The 20,565-nt window shown below is 42.0% G+C and overlaps 1 pseudogene; it reads left to right on the forward strand.

Annotated features, from left to right (window-relative positions):
• The first annotated feature begins 7,473 nt into the window (after positions 1-7,473).
• Positions 7,474-20,565, forward strand: part of LOC120029394 — a 114,373-nt pseudogene continuing 101,281 nt past the window's right edge.

The following is a 20,565-nucleotide window of genomic DNA, read 5'->3' on the forward strand; positions in this document are numbered from 1 at the left end:
GGCTGCGTGTTGCTGGGCTTTCTTCACACTTCCAGGCAGTCTGGTGTTGGTTTAGGAGGGCTGTCACTGGATCACTTAAAACACCTCCTGAGAGAGACAACACAAACTGATGTTTTACACATTGATAACATGACTTAAGGTCTGAATATTGTTATTTTCCTCTGCACAAAACCCTTGTCGTTCTGCTGTTCAAACAGCCAAGTCACCAACTGACGAGCCCAGCCCACATAAAAACATCCCTCTGTTTATTCAGCAATATGATGTCTTATGTTTCGATGCGGAGAACACTTTCTACCTCACTGCTCCTCACTGCTCCTCAGTCTACCCATAAAACCCTCACTAGCTGGCCCTCTGTTTTACAGCCGAGTGTAAACATTAGCCAGTGCATCCTGGCTGCAGCCATCTGAGGTAACGTCAGCTGATGGTTTCCTCGTTCTTACAGGCTACAGTCAGCTACACTTAGCTCAGTTACTGCCTCCGTAGGTCTGCTCCCACACACTTTTCCATTAGGTAGCAGTCTGGGCCTGCCTGGGTCTGGCTAGGAGAGGGTGTAGCTGACATGGCAGGCATTTAAGAGAGGAGAGGAAGCTGTCTGGGCCTGGCCTGGAGAGGGTGCAGACGCCTGGCCCTCGCCGGGAGAGGGTGCAGACGCCTGGCCCTCGCCGGGAGAGGGTGCAGACGCCTGGCCCTCGCCGGGAGAGGGTGCAGACGCCTGGCCCTCGCCGGGAGAGGGTGCAGACGCCTGGCCCTCGCCGGGAGAGGGTGCAGACGCCTGGCCCTCGCCGGGAGAGGGTGCAGACGCCTGGCCCTCGCCGGGAGAGGGTGCAGACGCCTGGCCCTCGCTGGGAGAGGGTGTAGATGCCTGGCTAGGAGAGGGTGTAGCTGAAGTGGCAGGGATTCAGTCATGTTCCAGATGACTATGTTTTATGGGAACTGACATCATATATCCCAGATCCTTTGGATATGAGCAGGGGAAACATCCCCACTATGACACCAATGACAGATTCAGCCTAAACCTCTTGCCTGGTAATGTGACTGATAATATCACGTTGGCCTAAAAGTATCAGCTTGGTAGCAAAATAACACTAGAGACTAGCGCTACGGGCCTATCGTTAACGTAGCTACGAAAACAAAACATTGTGTTCACAATGTGAAAAGCTCTGGTTTGACTTAACCTCAACAGACTATGCAAGGAAAGTGTTGTGGATCTGTCTAGGGTTCCACTGACTGCAAACAAAGCGAAGGTAGGCCTTTTTCCTGAGTTTAAACTCTCATAGAGATGTTTGATATCCAACATCATCTGGTCTTATTCGTAAAGTGGATGATCCAAGCCACACTAAACAGGCTGGCTTCGCAACCACAACGAAAGCTACCTTGATGCCTGCTAACCAAACCATGTCCCATTATCCAGACTGTCAGCAAATTGCCAAGTTGTCAACACACAACCCAACACAACACAGACTAACCAAACATCATGGAAGATTCTAGGTAGACGAGGCTACTAGGTGACTGGAAAGACCACAGATTGAGTTACAAAGTAGAGCCTCTCCCACAACGTCTCACCAAAGGTAACTGAATACAGAGCTGGCTGTAACTTAGCTGCATGCAAGGACACACCAGCTTCATGTACCATTCACTCCAATTTTGCACAGACTGTTGAAATGGCATGCACTTACAGGAATTTAGCCCAAACTGCAGCTGACACAGCAAAGCTTGCCAGAACTGGATGTTCCACTGTATACAAACATATTTCCTTGGCTACATTGACGCTTCAACAGATGTAGCTTAAAATAAGACATTTGTCTTAGAGGAACGTGCTGTTATGTCTAGGCTGCATAGTTAGATTGTTCCTTCAAAGTGACTAGCCTGACAAACGGGTAAGCAGGCATACACATCCACAGTGCTTGTGTAAACACTCCACTAAGATCACAACATGACTTAAAACATCAATATACCTATTATTAACGTCATCATTAAAAACGGCTAGGTACTACGGCTTACTTTAAATCAGTAAATTGGACGACAATTAATTGACAAAATGCCAGAACATGCACTGCATCTGCTGATTTACAATAAAGAATGGCACTACTTGACATCATCACCAGCGAATGCTTCATGCAGTGAGCTGAGGGAGGATGGGGTCACATAGAAAATGTGCCTTTCCAAATAGTGCTTGAAAAGGTGTTTTTAAATCCACGAAATAAAATAGATTCATACAAATTCATGATTTTACAGTAGCTAGCTAATCATGTTATTTGTTCAGAAGCTGTCCAACGCTTGATACAAAGTCTCACTGAAACAAATAATATAATTTACAACAATTGTATAATTTCGAGTGATACAATCGTAACATTGTTTCTCTTACCTGCATCCAGTTACATGACCGTCTGGCTCTTGCAGCTGCAACAGGCAACAAACAGCACGAGACGAAAACAAAATACAATTGCTGCGCAATGAAAGAGAATAGGTCCTGTGTTTTTTTTAATGGACCAAATTAAATATAACAAGCTATAATAAACTGTAACGTATTAACAATCAAATCGTTTCAACAATTTGTAAAGCTAACTTAGCGAGCTAGCCATGTAAGTTAGCTAGCTTACGAACGATGGATTGTCCAGTCTCCACGTTCAGCTAACGTACGTCTCCTAGCTGGGCTTGCTAGCATTTAACACTCTCGTTTATATAATAAATCACAACAAGAGGAGACGAATATCCACGCTTTTCATCAATGTAACAAGTCGTCTAATCATATTTCACAAAGCGACGACTTGAATTCAATAAATTGTTGTTGCCTTGCTAGCTCTATTTGCTTGGCTCTCACCCACAGCTGCAGTCCGGTTGCTATAAACGCTTTTGGTTTCCGATAGCAGATGCGCAGTTCACTGCAACTCGCGTGGTCAATTTATGGACTACAGCTCCTGTGAAATAAATTCATCTAAGCTGATCTTGAGTCTGTGTGTGGCCAGGTTGTATCGTGACCATCAGGGCCAGTCCACGACTTTATGCCGCCCTAGGCGAGACAAAAATCTGCCGCCCCACAATTTTTTTTCTCAGCTAAAAGTCGGAGGAAGAGAACATGATAAACTCAGCAAAAAAAGAAACGTCCCTTTTTCAGGACCCTGTCTTTCAAAGATAATTCGTAAAAATTCAAATAACCTCACAGATCTTCATTGTAAAGGGTTTAAACACTGTTGCCCATGCTTGTTTAATGAACCATAAACAATTAATGAACATGCACCTGTGGAAAGGTAACAGCTTACAGACGTAGGCAATTAAGGTCCCAGTTATGAAAACGTAGGACACTAAAGAGGCCTTTCTACGGATTCTGAAAAACACCAAAAGAAAGATGCCCAGGGTCCCTGCTCATCTGCCTGAACATGCCGTAGGCATGCTGCAAGGAGGCATGAGGACTGCAGATGTGGCCAGGGCAATAAATTGCAATGTCCATACTGTGAGACTCCTAAGACAGGCTACAATGGCAGACCTCGCAGTGGCAGACCAAGTGTAACAACACCTGCACAGGATCGGTACATCCGAACATCACACCTGAGGAACAGGTACAGGGTGGCAACAACAACTGCCCGAGTTACACCAGGAACGCACAATCCCTCCATCAGTGCTCAGACTGTCCGCAAACTGTCCGCAATAGGTTGAGAGAGGCTGGACTGAGGGCTTGTAGGCCTGTTGTAAGGCAGGTCCTCACCAGACATCACCGGCAACAACGTTGCCTATGGGCACAAACCCACCGTCGCTGGACCAGACAGGACTGGCAAAAAGTGCTCTGGTTTTGTCTAACCAGGGAAGATGGTTGGATTCGCGTTTATCGTCGAAGGAATGAATGTTACACCGAGGCCTGTACTCTGGAGCGGGATTGATTTGGAGGTGGAGGGTCCGTCATGGTCTGGAGCGGTGTGTCACAGCATCATCTGACTGAGCTTGTTGTCATTGCAACGCTGTGCGTTACAGGGAAGACATCCTCCTCCCTCATGTGGTACCCTTCCTGCAGGCTCATCCTGACATGACCCTCCAGCATGACAATGCCACCAGCCATACTGCTCATTCTGTGCGTGATTTCCTGCAATACGGGAATGTCAGTGTTCTGCTATGGCCAGTGAAGACCGCGGATCTCAATTCTCATTGAGCACGTCTGGGACCAGAGGGTGAGGGCTAGAGCCATTCCCACAGAAATGTTCGGGAACTTGCAGGTGCCTTGGTGGAAGAGTGGGGTAACATCTCACAGCAAGAACTGGCAAATCTGGTGCAGTCCATGAGGAGATGCACTGCAGTACTTAATGCAGCTGGTGGCCACACCAGATACTGACTGTTACTTTTGATTTTGACCCCCCCAACTTTGTTCAGGGACACATTATTCCATTTCTGTTAGTCACATGTCTGTAGAACTTGTTCAGTTTATGTCTCAGTTGTTGAATCTTGTTATGTTCATACAAATATTTACACATGTTAAGTTAGCTGAAAATAAACGCAGTTGACAGTGAGAGAATGTTTCTTTTTTTGCTGATTATTGTAGCCCAATTAATAGGCCTATGCTACAAATTAAACACAATTTTTAACACATCTGGTTAGTAGGCTAAATAATCAGTTCAATGTCAATAACATAGCCTAATATTTCCAATCTAATTACATTGATGAAGTCACCAATGCCCTGGAAGTTCTGCCGCTCTAGGGGAGACAAAAATAATTATATCTTAGACATCCTTATGAATCTAAGCATGGCACTTTCAAAAGTTACCTTTCCACCCAGACAGAGGCTCTACTGATGCAGAAAACTGTACGCTTCAACTGCTGGCTACTCGTCCATTGTATAACCCACAAATAGAGGTGCTTCCCTAAAAGCTGCCTGGGTTTAAACAAACATCTTCTCTTTTCAGAAAGAGAAAAGCTCAATTAGCAAAGCAAATACAATTTGTTTAACCTCCTCGAATATTATAGGCTGCAGTTTAGCTTCAGATTGTCATAGAGAGGAATCAATATATCCCCATATGCATCTGATTCACGTCTTTCGTGGGCATTTTAGAGCTTGTTTCTACCATAAGGCATCACAGTGTTAAGCATTGTTATAGAACCCTTGATATAATCTGGACACGTTTTATGTATTTATTTTAAAATATAAAGCAAACAATAGATATCCTTTTTGCCCTCTTCTTTAACTTCTCTAGGGTAGGGGGCAGCATTTTCACGTTTGGATGAAAAACATACCCAAATTCAACTGCCAGTTACTCATCGCCAGGAGATAAGATATGCATATTATTAGGCATATTATGCTTTCATAAATGCATGGCGGGTCTCGTTTCGCTGGAGCAGTGTAAAATAAGCTTTATGTCAATGACCCAGCCTTAACGGATATCGTTTATTTACATATCGAATTTGATTGTCCATTGGTCCATCATCAGTTTCAACTATTTATTTATTTCGTCTCCACCTAGAGTTGCCTCTTTCCTCTGCTGTGCTGCTGCATTGCAGTCAGCAATGTTTTCTCTCGGGAGCTATCCATGGCCCGAAAATCAAATCATCTGTCTGCTTGGACACCAGCCTGATCTCCAGCTCCTTCCACCTCTGGAAACTGTCTAGGTGGTCATGTGACTTCTCATGCGAGCTGAGGAGGTGGCACTGATTCTTCCAGTCCCTGGTTTACATCCCTGACCAGCACAGATCTGCACCCGTGTGAAAAAAGTTTGCCGCAAAAACAGAAGGCTACATCATTTTGCATGGAATAGACAAGCCTTGGTCTCTCCACTCTCTCCCCGTTTGCCATCCTCCTATTGTAGTGGGCCACCGAAAACTTTAGTTGCCCTAATCTCTTGGGAAATCCCCCTCTTTATCCTGATGTGGCCCAGCCTGCACTAACATATCCCATAAAGATCCATTCCTATATTTTGGCCACTCACCGGGATATTTCATGTTTTTTGTGTGGGAGTTGGATTTAGTAAGGCAGCTCCAAAATGCAGGTGTTTCAGCCTAGCTCAGTGCTTTCTGTGGTGGTGGGGCAAGCCAGCAGAAAATACAGAGCGTTGAGCCATGATTGGCTCAGTGTTCTGTCACTCTTTGGGACACTACGTCACTGCCAACTCTAAGTGTAGAGCTCGAAAATTCAAGCCCTTTGGGTGCTGCCATAGAGTTACATTAGAGGTGCCCATCCAAGAAGGCTCAAAATCATTGGCCACAGATAAAATAACATCAAATCACGTTATATCTACAGTAGCTTTGATTGGACTGATTATGTCAACATCATACTTTCAAAATCTTAGCTAGCAGTCATCATGAATCAAGTCGACAATCTACTGGCAAATCCTTTTAAATCCTTATCATATGAAGAGAAATAATGAAGAGAAATATAGATACAACGTATTGGTGCTCATCGGCCATTGGACATAAACATTACACAACAAGTTGGAAATGGAAAATTCAACAATGAGTGTTTTGGAAAGAATCAGTGGCTAATTGCAAGCATTTGCAAAGCAATCATTAGCCTGCTATTCAGTGGAGTGGCTGTGTGATCCCAAGTCTAAGATTAAGGGTCTCTTTTCCTAGTTTAAAATGATAAACATTCAACATTGGCCATGCTGTCAATGAAGCATGATTTCTGCTGCGCTCAAAACAACTGTTAACTTTCATCCAACACTGAATTGTATATCGGGAACTCTGGCTTCTTTCTGGAGCTATGTCCTGAAAATCACTGACGTCATCATGATTCAACTTTTTTTGTTGTTGAGTTCCCAGTTGTCTTGAAAGCACTATAAATACAGAGAATGCCAGACTTTGATGACAAAGTTTGATTACAAAAATTTGCCCACGAAGGACCGCCGTGCCACCTTCCAGTAGCTATATTGACTACGTCTGTCCTAGCTCGCTAATTAATGTCTTAATTGAAATGACAGATTGCCTCTTATCCGCTTGTCGTCCCCCTTATGCCATAGTTTGTACATCTCAATTGTCAGTAGAAACCACATTAGTTTAAGCAGCTTTGTTTTTTTTTAAAGGTAGTAAATGAGTAAATCACCACGCTGATAGCCAGGTGTAACAGTGGTAAGGTCTTGGGATAGCTTTATGTAGGCCCTAACAGTTTGTGGGCACCGTTTGTCACAGTTATAGTGCAATTAATGTTTTGTTTAGTGTTGTGTTGTGTAGGGGCTTTGCTGGCATGCATCCCACTTTTAGTTTTTTGCCCCACCAAGATTTACATGCTAAAATCACCACTGGTATAGCGAGATACCGGTAAGTTGTTGGAATTGTTTAACTTGTGAAATCTGAAATATAAACCTAAAACCTATTCATATTGCACATGTAGTTACCAGTAGCTTGCTAACGCTAGCCAGTCAATGTTATGAAGGCAGTGTTTGTTTTTATTTTGATCAACTGTCATAGAGGCTCTCTTACTTAATAGCCAAGAAGATCATTTTGTTAGCTAGATCATATTAATGATATTTGAGATGCATTGCCTCATCTTCAGGAACCATGCAGTTCGGCAGCAGAAGAAATGAACTGATTGGCAACTCTCAGACAGAGCAGCTGTATGGACATTGTCTTCAGTTCTATGGTCAGCCTCCCATCAAAAACATTCCTATCTCCGAGTTTCAGACCTTCTCTGTGGAAAGGCTGAAATGTAAGTTGTCTAGCTAGCTTCAGTTACTTACTGATGGTTTAAACATGTATTGTTACTGACTGTATACATAACATTTGTCTGATAGTGTCACCTTTATATACATAACATTACAACCGAGGTAAAGACAGTTTCATGTTGGATATTCAATGGATATTCAATGGATATTCGCGCTTTCAAACCTCCATATCTTTCAAACCACTTGAGCCACAGACTCCAAAATAAGTGTCACGATGTTGGAAAAATTGAGCACAACATAGCACAGGTCTTATTTTCACGATTTGGACATTAGTTTGCTTTGCAAAGCTAATAAACATGTGGAAATGTGAGCAGCATTTTGTTTTCCTCGTTCAATTAGTTAGAGCGTAAACACAGAACAAACTTTTTTTACATTCAAATTTCAATAGCTCCTTGGTCATGTGACCTACTGACCTCAAACAAGGTTCAGAATGTACACTCAGTGGGCCTACACATTGCACACCCTTTAGTTTGTCAATTTTTATCTCACACGTTTTTAAACGAATTTTTCAAACTTTCACATATCAACAGCTTCTTGGTCATGTGACCTACTGGCCTCAAACAAGGTGCAGAATGTCCACTGACTACCCTTCTATATTGCACACCCTTTAGTTTATCCCTTTTCATCTCACAAGATTTTACATACATGTTTCAAAATTTAAGATTTCAATAGCTCCTTGGTCATGTGACCTACTGACTTCAAACAAGGTTTAGAATGTACACTCAGTGGGCCTACACATTGCACATTGTCCATTTTCATCTCACACAATTCGAAACAGGCACTGTGCACCTGATAATTCAAAACAGGCTCTGTGCACCTGGTAACCCGAAACAGGCTCTGTGCTCCTGGTGACCCGCCCACTTTTTTCTGCTCACAGACTAAATCCGCACTCCAACCTCCATGGCCTGAGTGCTGCCCCAACCCCCGAGTTCGGCCACCCCTGCTTGGACTTGGAGTGCCCCCCGCTTTGATGGAGGCCTCCTTGTGCACCTGGTAACCTGAAATAAGCTCTGTGCACCTGGTGACCCGCCCACTTTTATCCGCTCAGAGACTAAGTCCCCAACCTCCACCTTCTGAGTGCTGCCCCCAACCTCTGAGTCCGGCCGCCCCTGTTCAGACTCTCAGTCCCCCCCCACTTTGGGGGAAGTCTCCTCGTGCACCTGGTGACCTTTTGACTTCCACAGCGAGTCCCAACCTGACTCACAGTCCCACCAGAGGATGGGACTGGGCGGATGGGCGACCACCACCTAGCCCCCTACCCATCCAGAGCCCAATGTCAATGTCTTATGCCTTCTACCCGCCTGCCTGGGCTCTCTCACACTCTGTGTCTGGCCTCTGGCCCCTCGCCATTGTCCGTGCACCTGGTAACCCGTAAGTAAAGATGGAGGATGGTGGAGGAAGATGCCTTCTGTCCTCGACAAAAGCTTGGATCGAGGGCTGACTTTCAATAGATCGCAGCGAGTGAGCTACTCTGTTACGTACGAAACCCTGACCCAGAATCAGGTTGTCTATGAGTGATTTAGCACCAGCTTCCCCACAAACATGCGGTTCACATCAGGAGAGAGGCGACAACTCATCCGGCCACACCCCAACCCCACCACAAACGGTTCTACTCACCTGCCAAAAGAGGCAGACTATCCCGGGCCAACCGAAGATCCACAGCACTACGGTATCTTTACGTTTAGGGGGGATTCTGACTTAGAGGCGTTCAGTCATAATCCCACAGATGGTGGCTTCACACCATTGGCTCCTCAGCCAAGCAAATACACAAAATGTCTGAACCTGCGGTTCCTCTCGTACTGAGCAGGATTACTATTGCAACAACACATCATCAGTAGGGTAAAATTAACCTGTCTCACGATGGTCTAAACCCAGATCACGTTCCCTATTAGTGGGTGAACAATCCAACGCTTGGTGATTTCTGCTTCACAATGATAGGATGAGCCGACATCAAAGGATCAAAAAGCGATGTCGCTATGAACGCTTGGCCGCCACAAGCCAGTTATCGTTGTGGTAACTTTTCTGACACCTCCTGCTTAAAAGCCAAAAATTCAGTAGGATCGTGAGGCCCTGCTTTCACGGTCTGTATTCATATAGAAAATCAAGTTCAAGCGAGCTTTTGCCCTTCTGCTCCACTGGAAGTTTCTGTCCTCCATAAGCTCGCCTTAGGACACCTGCGTTACCGTTTGACAGGTGTAACACCACAGTCAAAATCCCCACCTGCCACTGTCCCCGGAGCGGGTCACACCTGGCGCGAAAAACGAGAAGAGTAGTGGTATTTCACCGGTGGCCGAGGCCTCCCACTTATTCTACACCTCTCATGTCTCTTCACAGTGCCAGACTAGAGTCAAGCTTTAATAAATCATGTAAAAAACGTGTTAGATGACAATGGACAAACTAAAGGATGTGAAATATAGAAGAGTAGTCAGTGGACACTCTGAACCTTCTTTGAATCCAGTAGGTCACATAACCAAAAGAGCTATTGAAATTAGAATGTTACAAAATTAATGTAAAATCGTGTGAGATGAAAATGGACAAACTAAAGGGTGTGCAATGTGGAGGCCCACTGAGTGTACATTCTGAACCTTGGTTGAAGTCAGTAGGTCACATGACCAAGGAGCTGTTGACATTGTAAAGTTTACAAAGTTAATGTAAAATCGTGTGAGATGAAAATGGACAAACTAAAGGGTGTGAAATATAAAAAGATAGTTAGTGGACATTATGAACCTTGTTTGAAGTCAGTAGGTCACATGATCAAGGAGCTATTGAAATTCTAAAGTTTACAAAGTTAATGTAAAATCGTGTGAGATGAAAATGGACAAACTTAAGTTTGTGCAATGTGTAGGCCCACTGAGTGTACATTCTGAACCTTGTTTGAGTCCAGTAGGTCACATGACCAAGGAGCTATTGGAATTCAAAAGTTTACAAAATTAATGTAAAATCGTGTGAGATGAAAACGGACAAACTAAAGGGTGTGAAATATAGAAGGGTAGTCAGTGGACATTCTGCACCTTGTTTGAGGTCAGTAGGTCACATAATCAAGGAGATATTGAAATTAGAAACATTGAATTTAAATAGTGCAAGATGTAATTCGACAAAAACAAAGTGTGTGCAATGTGTGTCTATGCCACTGGGTTAGCTAGAACCCGTTTTAAAAGTTTTAGAAGTTATGGTTAAAGAGCTATTGAACTTTGAAAAATGAGATTTGTCACTATGTTGACGGTCTCTAAGGAAAGGAAAACTACAGGCGAATATCCGTTTAATATCCAACCTGAATCTGTATTTACCTTGGTAACATACCATGGGGTTTTGATCTGGTTTTGTCATTCCAGTGTTGAAGACGGTTGAAAACCTTTGAGTGAGCTATGTGAAAACATCTGAACAATATACCAAGAAACTGGATGCAGAGTTCTCCAATTGGAACTTTCCTTACAAAATAGAGGCTGTGAGTACAAAATGGCGATCAATATAATTCAAATCGAAACATTCAGAATTCCATAATAAGTACCTAAAGAAGATATTCATATTGTGTATTGACTTTAAATCTTTCATCAAAGGTAAATTGAAAACACGGTTGAATTGCTGGTGGTAAGTAAGAGCTTCATATTGTAATGGTTTCTTTTGGGATGTTGAGATTCTTTATTTTAAAGCCCGCTAAAGATGACCGGAAGCTTCAAATTGGGCCCAGTGAATATGAGAAGCGATGAAAGGACCACATCTCCCACTTCGTTCTCCGGCTTGCATACCGCCAAATGTAACTGACAGCCTTTTCAATAAACATGTCATGTCCCTTTCTCCAAATAGGCTTGTACCAAATTATTAGTGACAGAATAACAAGTAATTCTCTTAGGGGCCAATTCTGACCTCGAATTTAAGCATGAGAATGGCATGATATTCATCCACTATTTGTTTGGGGTGGAGATCTAATAAATGAAGGTGTGGCGGAGCTGTATTCTGACCTTTACTTAATTCCCTGATAATTCCACCACCTTTACGCGTGAGCAAACCTGGAATAAGGCCTACGAGCAAACCAGGAATAAGGTCTAGCGAACCTACAGGTTCCAAGTGGAAAAAGCATCTACTTATTTTTGTTCCAATAGAAATAACACCATTCTCTTTCAACTGTAATTTACAACTTGATAAGAGCTAGGTAAATGAGTCATCTGTTTGGATAAGGGAATTGTAAATATAAATGACACTTGTTTTACCTTATGGTTGAGACAAATGTGTAACCAGTCATATGGCAGCAAACTGAAGCATATCTTTCCCACATGAATGTTTATGAAATGTTGCGCCATTATGTAGAATTGAAATTGTACAGGCTTTTAACTTCCAGTGATGGGAACTCGTTAACATCTTAATTATAGGCTACCCAGACTTTCTGTATGCTATTTCTATCTTGTTATTAGCCACTATCAGTATCGACCGTCAGTAGGCAGAGTAACTACATATACTCAGCTGCCAATTTACTGTTGGTTCCCTTCAGTTGGTATAGCCTACAATACTATTCAATATTACTACTTAATTTGCTTCCTCTATAAATTCAGTCATGGCAGTGTGGTTGTTGCTGAGGATTATTACTAACACTTGATAATATATTTAAAAAAAGAAGACATGTAGGCTAATTAAATCCTTGTGGAGCGGAGCGTAGGCCAAGCTGTAACAATTTGAACCCAACTCTTAGCGCAATACTTGACCGTGTCATCACACAGCTCCCTGGTTAGTGCAGGCAATAGACGGAGGATATAGCCAGCCTACTATTGTACACTGTTCTCCCTATTGTAATTATATGTACACTAATCTTCCAACATTACCATGGGTTGAAGAACTGAATGTGGCAATTTTCAGAATGAATCAAACCACCATTTTCTTTCTACGTGCGGATCTTCGTCAGGTCTTTCATTGATCCCTAAACTCGGTACCCTTCTCTTACTAAATGCTATTGTCGTCAAAAGGTACACCGTATTTAAAGGAATGGCTTAAGTTAAATGTTCTGAAAACCCCATTGAATGAAAACTCCACGAGAAAATATGTTGTCCAGCAAGTAGGAGGTTTTTCAGCGGGTTGAATGAAATGTGTTAAGAGCGTGCATTTAGCCACACCTGCAGAGCGCGTTACGCGACTGAATAAGGTAAGTCTGAATACCAAATACTGAGAAGTGCGTACGAAAGCCATACATTCCTATGTCAGAATCGGGGCCTTATTTTGTAAATTGAACAAACAATGTTCATTTAAAAAAAAAAAAATCTTATAGAGAACATCGCAGACGGTGGTTTATCCAGCAAGAGATTTACCTTTTCAGTTATCGTTTCAATGACCTGCTTTCCAAATGCAAATGCGATTTTCTACATCGCAATAATCTTCACTATGATACGGTGAGTCTTTATATTGTTGTTGGGAGGGAAATACACATTGTACTCGCAAATGTGAGCAAAACACCTCTGACACCAATTTAATGACGGGAATTGGCAAAACCAAGTAATTGGTTCATCTATGTCGTCGATTGGTGAATGCAACAAGTGTTTGCGCTGGTGCAAAATTAATTTGTTCAAAAACATTAAAAAAGTAACAGGTGTAAACTTTGCTAAGTGTAAATTCTCAGTAAATCGGGGGTATATATTCATTTGTCCAATATAAACTCTGGATTTCGTTTGGAGTAAACAGTTTCTGAAGCAAAACGTTTTGCAACAGAATCCGAATAATGAATACACCCCTGGTCATGACGCTGTTTGGACATTCTATATTTATGGTATTGTTACAGACCTGCCAGCAGATGGTGCTGTCAGCTCGCAATAGTATACCTGTCTGAAAATGTCTGCTGTGAGGGGGGTTGTTTTTGCAATGAGTCTGTTTTGAAGTGTAATCTTATTATTTTACTTCAAAGGTACATTTCATAAGATTTGTTGCAGCTAATTGCGATAAATGAATACTTGTAAAAGATAAATCAATTGAACTTGAATGGGATGAATTTACAGTAGTGTATAGAACATTTTCCTTTTCGTTTTATGACAGGACCATTGAGTGAACACTGTTTTTAGTAATGCAATATGGCAACGAGGGAGGTGACCTCCACCCACCCCAATTACTCTTGGCGGTTAGTTGTCAACTAAAATAGATTTTTGCACTGTGAAAGGCCAGGAAAAGGTGTTGATCACCTGCATGCCCAGAAGGAGATAGGTAAAACATTTTCCCAAACAGTCCCTGGATAGAATTATTTGAGTGGCAGGTGGTGAAGAGTTTGTTATGGCCGCAGGTTCTACATAGCTGGCAGCCGTTCTTTGTTAACGGTTTTGACTTGGAGATGGGCGGCAGGGTTCTAACTGTCTACCCTTTCAAGGTTAACTGTGTTTACCTCTAATTAGTGTTAACACCTGATGCTCTGTGACTATATAAAGGCTCTGATGCATTCTGGGTCTTCAGTGTAAGATATCCCACAATGGTCAAAACTGACTGAAACTGGGAGGGACTAATGAATATGACCCAGCGCTCCACATTCACTCACCTTACCATGTGTTTACACCTTACTTTATTGATTTAGACACATACCAGTCAGATAGGTCATCGACAGACCGGGGACACATACCAGTCAGACATTGTAGATCATCGACAGACTGGGGACACACTGTCTTTCATTTGTTTAGGCCTAAGAGGACACGATTGATGGCCAAGTGTACTGTACAGTCTTCATCTCACTCCTGAGAATGCAACAACATTACATTGTTAGCTATACAGTCAAGTGTCAATATGTGTCTTTCTGTCACTTTCTACCACCTTTTTTCTAATGTCTGATGAGTGTTGAGAAGAAGAACCTGATGGACAAATCCATTAACTCAAGCTTTGCTGTCAGCACGATCACGCTTGAAGACCAAGACTTCTACAAAATGAGTTATACATTTTTTTTGTATTATTTTCTACAAACATGACAACATTCTATTAGAGGACATTTAAGTGCATCCCAGTTTAAAAAGAACAAATATTCTATTGGGAGGCAAAATATTTGAATGAGCAAGTTGTGTTGAATGTATAACCTCACACCCCCTTTCCTGTTTTTTCTCAAGGTCCCTTTCCAAGATGCATTGGATCTGGTGAGAACCAGGAAGGTGTACCTGAAGGAGGGTTATGTCTACATCCCTCACAAGGACATTGTCACCATCGGTCTCAACGACTTCCGAATAAGACTGTCCAAAGCACTCGCGGTAGGGAGATTTTTGTAGACCTCAGTTTTCTTTTTTAATGCCAAATAATGGGAAACCGTGTGAAAGAACTACTACATGGCATGTAACCTGTATGTAATTTGAGGACTATGGCATGGGTTTAAACGTGTTCACATTACAACTTTCCCAGCCTGACACAAATTGTTCCTATAGGACTTCATGGAGGTAACTTCATATTATCCTTCATACTTGTAATTAGTAGGGATTATTCTGCCCCTCATTAGAAGTATTTCATCCATGGAGAAGAGAGGGAGGGATATGTTTAGTATTCTCAATCAATTGATTACTGGGGGCAATTCCTTCTCTGCAGACCATATTTACTGGGGGATATTTCTTCTCTGCAGGTCATATTTACTGGGGGCTATTTCTTCTCTGCAGGTCATATTTACTGGGGGCTATTCCTTTTCTGCAGGCCATATTTACTGGTGGCTATTCCTTCTCTGCAGGTCATATTTACCGGGGGCTATTCCTTTTCTGCAGGCCATATTTACTGGTGGCTATTCCTTCTCTGCAGGCCATATTTACTGGGGGCTATTCCTTCTCTGCAGGCCATATTTACTGGGGGCTATTCCTTCTCTGCAGGTCATATTTACTGGGGGCTATTCCTTTTCTGCAGGCCATATTTACTGGGGGCTATTCCTTTTCTGCAGGCCATATTTACCGGGGGCTATTTCTTCTTTGCAGGCCATATTTACTGGGGGCTATTCCTTTTCTGCAGGCCATATTTACTGGTGGCTATTCCTTCTCTGCAGTTCACATTTACTGGGGACTAATTCTTCTCTGCAGGTCATATTTACTGGGGGCTATTCCTTCTCTGCAGGCCATATTTACTGGTGGCTATTCCTTCTCTGCAGGTGAAGGAGGGCTCTAACAATGATACCAAAATCAATAGGAATAACGCAGTAAATTAAACTGTGCATGTGTAGGTCTCACAATGCCATTATCACACTAGCTCACAGGGAAAAAGGCATCTCAAATGTCTCTGCGTGGATATCTACCAAAGCCCTGTGTTATGGAGCACATTGAAATGCCAATGCCTTCTCTGAATAGTAGAACATGAGTCTGAATAAAAGCTTTGGTTCAGTAAATATAAGCAGTTTATGAATGAAATGCATATTTAACATAGTATATTAGAAGATAATGGTCGGCGTGCTTTGGTTAAATGACCATTCATGCGTTTAGCTGTTATGTTGTAAGACAGGCCATATCAAACTAGCACGTCTTTGGAAAGCACCAGCATTAAAGCCCCCAGCCCTGACAAGAACTATGAATTCCATTGTCAAGGTCCATTGGTCAGACAGTCCGATCAGTCATACATACTTAAACAAGGCAATCTAAGATGTCTGCAGCTCATTGTCATTTGCCTACAATGGAGTAATTACCTGCATGGATGTCAGTGAGCAATGAGTGGGATGTCTGATGAGATGATGGTGTGTGTGTGTTGGGATGAGGTGGTTGTGTGAGAGATTGGAAGGCAGTGGGAGAACGGATGAGAACGGATGACAACGTACACTTGTGTAGGAGTTCTAGATCATTCCTGCAAGCCTCCGTCCTCCCCCTCCACGGACCAGGCTGAGATTAAAACCAGGCTGGGATTAGACAGATGTTCTAAGGTTGGCATTTTGAGAAAGCAGAAGCACTGTGTTATAAGCTAGATCGCAAGGCTTTTCTCCCAAAGATTGGCCTAGGCCTCTTTGTTGGAGCCCCATTATCCTTGGCCTATATCATTACATAATTGTTTATTGTGCTCCTTGTGTAGGCTACAGGTATAGTAGGACCTATTTGGAAGTTTCCCTTGGAAAAAATATTTGCTGTTGCGGTAATGAAAATGCACCAGGGACTTCTGTGAGAGATGGTTTATTAAATGGGAAAGTGACATGATTACTTACACCAACATGTGTTTAGTGTTGATCGTGTCGATCTGAGCTCTGGTGATATACAACACTTTATATAGGCTCTCAGGAATATAAACAATGAGAAATATAAACACCTGTCAAATGTGTTACCAGTAAGCTTCTTTGCTTTACGATACATCATGCAGTACTTGTGTAGGTTGGGCTGTAGTAATTAAAGACAGTCTGTGCTTAGAGCAGGTAGTGGGGTCTTTAGATACTGTCAAAAAATATATACACTACCGTTCAAAAGTTTGGGGTCACTTAGACATTTCCTTGTTTTTGAAAGAAAAACTTTTTTTTGTCCATTTAAAATAACATCAAATTGATCAGAAATACAGTGTGGACATTGTTAATGTTGTAAATGACTATTGTAGCTGGAAACAGATTCATTTTTAATGGAATATCTACATAGGCGTAAAGAGGCCCATTATCAGCAACCGTCACTCCTGTGTTCCAATGGCACGTTGTGTTAGCTAATCCAAGTTATAATTTTAAAAGGCTTATTGATCATTAGAAAACCCTTCTGCAATTGTTAGCACAGCTGAAAACTCTTGTACTGAGTAAAGAAGCAATAAAAGTGGACTTCTTTAGACTAGTTGAGTTTCTGGAGCATCAGCGTTTGTGGGTTCGATTACAGGCTCAACATGGCCAGAAACAAAGAACTTGATTCTGAAACTCGTCAGTCTATTCTTGTTTTGAGAAATGAAGGCTATTCCATGTGAGAAATTGCCAAGAAACTGAAGATCCCGTACAACGCTGTGTACTACTCCCTTCACAGAACAGCGCAAACTGGCCCTAACCAGAATAGAAAGAGTGGGAGGCCCCAGTGCACAACTGGGCCAGAGGACAAGTACATTAGATGGTCTAGTTTGAGAAACAGACGCCTCAAGTCTTCAACTGGCAGCTTCATTAAATAGTACCCACAAAACACATCTCAACGGCGACAGTGAAGAGGCGACTCCGGGATGCTGGCCTTCTAGGCAGAGTTCCTCTGTCCAGTGTCTGTGTTCTTTTGCCCATCTTAATCTTTTATTTTTATTGGCCAGTCTGAGATATGGCTTTTTCTTTGCAACTCTGCCTAGAAGGCCAGCATCCCGTAGTCGCCTCTACACTGTTTACATTGTGACTGGTGTGATGGTTACTGATAATGGGCCTCTGTACACCTATGTAGATATTCAATTTCCAGCTACAATACAGTGGCTTGCACCCCCCTTGGCATTTTTCCTATCTTGTCGCCTTACAACTTCGAATTAAAATAGATTTTTTCGGGGTTTGTATCATTTGATTTACACAACATGCCTACCACTTTGAAGATGCAAAATATATTTTGTGAAACAAACAAGAAGACAAAAAAAACAGAACTTGAGTGTACTTAACTATTCACCCCCACAAAGTCAATACTTTTTAGAGCCATCTTTTGCAGCAATTACAGCTGCAAGTCTCTTGGGGTATGTCTCTATAAGCTTGGCACATCTAGCCCCTGGGATTGTTGCCCATTCAAGGCAAAACTGCTCCAGCTCCTTCAAGTTGGATGGGTTCCGCTGGTGTACTGCAATCTTTAATTAATACAACAGATTCTCAATTGGATTGAGGTCTGGGCTTTGACTAGGCCCTTCCAAGACATTTAAATGTTTCCCCTTAAACCACTCGAGTGTTGCTTCAGCAGTATGCTTAGGGTTATTGCCCTGCTGATGGCGAACCTCCGTCCCAGTCTCAAATCTCTGGAAGACTGAAACAGGTTTCCCTCAAGAATTTCCCTGTATTTAGCGCCATCCATCATTCCTTCAATTTTGAAATGTTTCCCAGTCCCTGCCGATGGAAAAACATCCCCACAGCATGATGTTGTCACCACCATGCTTCACTGTGGGGATGGTGTTCTCTTGGTGATGAGAGGTGTTGGGTTTTTGCCAGACATAGTGTTTTCCTTGATGACCAAAAAGCTCAATTTTAGTCTCATCTCACCAGAGTACCGTCTTCCATATGTTTGGGGAGTCTCCCACATGCCTTTTGGTGAACACCAAATGTGTTTGCTTATTTTTTTCTTTAAGCAATGGCTTTTTCTAGCCACTCTTCTGTTAGCCCAGCTCTGTGGAGTATACGACTTAAAGTCGTCATATGGACAGATACTCCAATCTCCGCTGTGGAGCTTTGCAGCTCCTTCAGGGTTATCTTTGTTTTCTTTGTTGCCTCTCTGATTAAAGCCCTCCTTGTCTGGTTTTGGTGGGCGGCCCTCTCTTGGCAGGTTTGTTGTGGTGCCATATTCTTTCCATTTTTTAGTAATGGATTTAATGGTGCTCTGTGGGATGTTAAAAGTTTCAGATATTTTTTTATAACCCAACACTGATCTGTACTTCTCCACAACTTTGTCCCTGACCTGTATGGAGAGCTCCTTGGTCTTCATGGTGCCGCTTGCTTGGTGGTGTTCCGTGCTTAGTAGTGTTGAAGACTAGGGACTTTCAGAACAGGTGTGTGTGTGTATATATGTATATGTATATGTATATGTATATATATATATATATATATATATATATATATATATATATATATATATATATATATATATATATATATATATATTACTGAGATCATGTGACACTTAGATTGCACACAGGTGGACTTTATTTAACTAATTATGTGACTTCTGAAGGTAATTGGTTGCCCCAGATCTTATAGCAAATGGGGTGAATACATATGCACGCACCACTTTTCCGTTTTAATTATATATATAATTTTTTTAACAAGTTCTTTTTTTAAATTTCACTTCACCAATTTGTACTATTTTGTGTATGTCCATTACATGAAATCCAAATAAAAATCAATTTAAATTACAGGTTGTAGTACAACAAAATAGGAAAAACGCCAAGGGAATGAATACTTTTGCAAGGCACTGTAGTCCTTTACAACATTGATAATGTCTACACTGTATTTCTGATCAATTTTATGTTATTTTAATGGACAAAAAATGTGTTTTTCTTTCAAAAAACAAGGAAATGTCTAAGTGAACCCAAATGCTTGAACAGTAGTGTGTATATATACAGTACCAGTCAAAAGTTTGGACACACCTACTCGTTCCATGGTTTCTTTATTTTTACTATTTTCTATATTGTCTTCAATATTATTCTACATCACAACTATGAAATAACACATATGGAATCATGTAGTAACCAAAAAAGTGTTACGAAATCAAAATAGATTTTATATATGAGATTCTTCAAAGTAGCCACCCTTTGCCTTGGTTACAGTTTTGCACACTTTTGACATTCTCTAAACCAGCTTCATGAGGTAATCACATGGAGTGCATTTCAATTAACAGCTGTGCCATGTTAAATGTTAATTTGTGGAATTTCTTTCTGTTCTTAATGCGTTTGAGCCAATCAGTTGTGTTGTGACAAGGTAGGGGTGGTGTACAGGAGATAGCCCTATTTGGTAAAAGACCAAGTGCATATTATGGCAAGAACAGCTCAAATAAGCAAAGAGAAATGACAGTCCATCGTTACTTTTAGACATGAAGGTCAGTCAATCTGGAAAATTTCAAGAACTTTGAAAGTTTCTTCAAGTACAGTTGCAAAAACCATCAAGCGCCATGATGAAACTGGCTCTCATGAGGACCACCACAGGAAAGGAAGACCCAGTGTTACCTCTGCTGCAGAGGATAAGTTCATTAATTACCAGCCTCAGAAATTGCAGGCCAAATAAAAGCTTCACAGAGTTCAAGTAACAGACACGTCTCAACATCAACTGTTCAGAGGAGACTGCGTGAATCAGGCCTTCATGGTCGAATTGCTGCAAAGAAACCACTACTAAAGGACACCAATAAGG

Source organism: Salvelinus namaycush, chromosome 35 (assembly GCF_016432855.1).
Source record: "Salvelinus namaycush isolate Seneca chromosome 35, SaNama_1.0, whole genome shotgun sequence".
NCBI classification, from domain to species: Eukaryota; Metazoa; Chordata; class Actinopteri; order Salmoniformes; family Salmonidae; genus Salvelinus; species Salvelinus namaycush.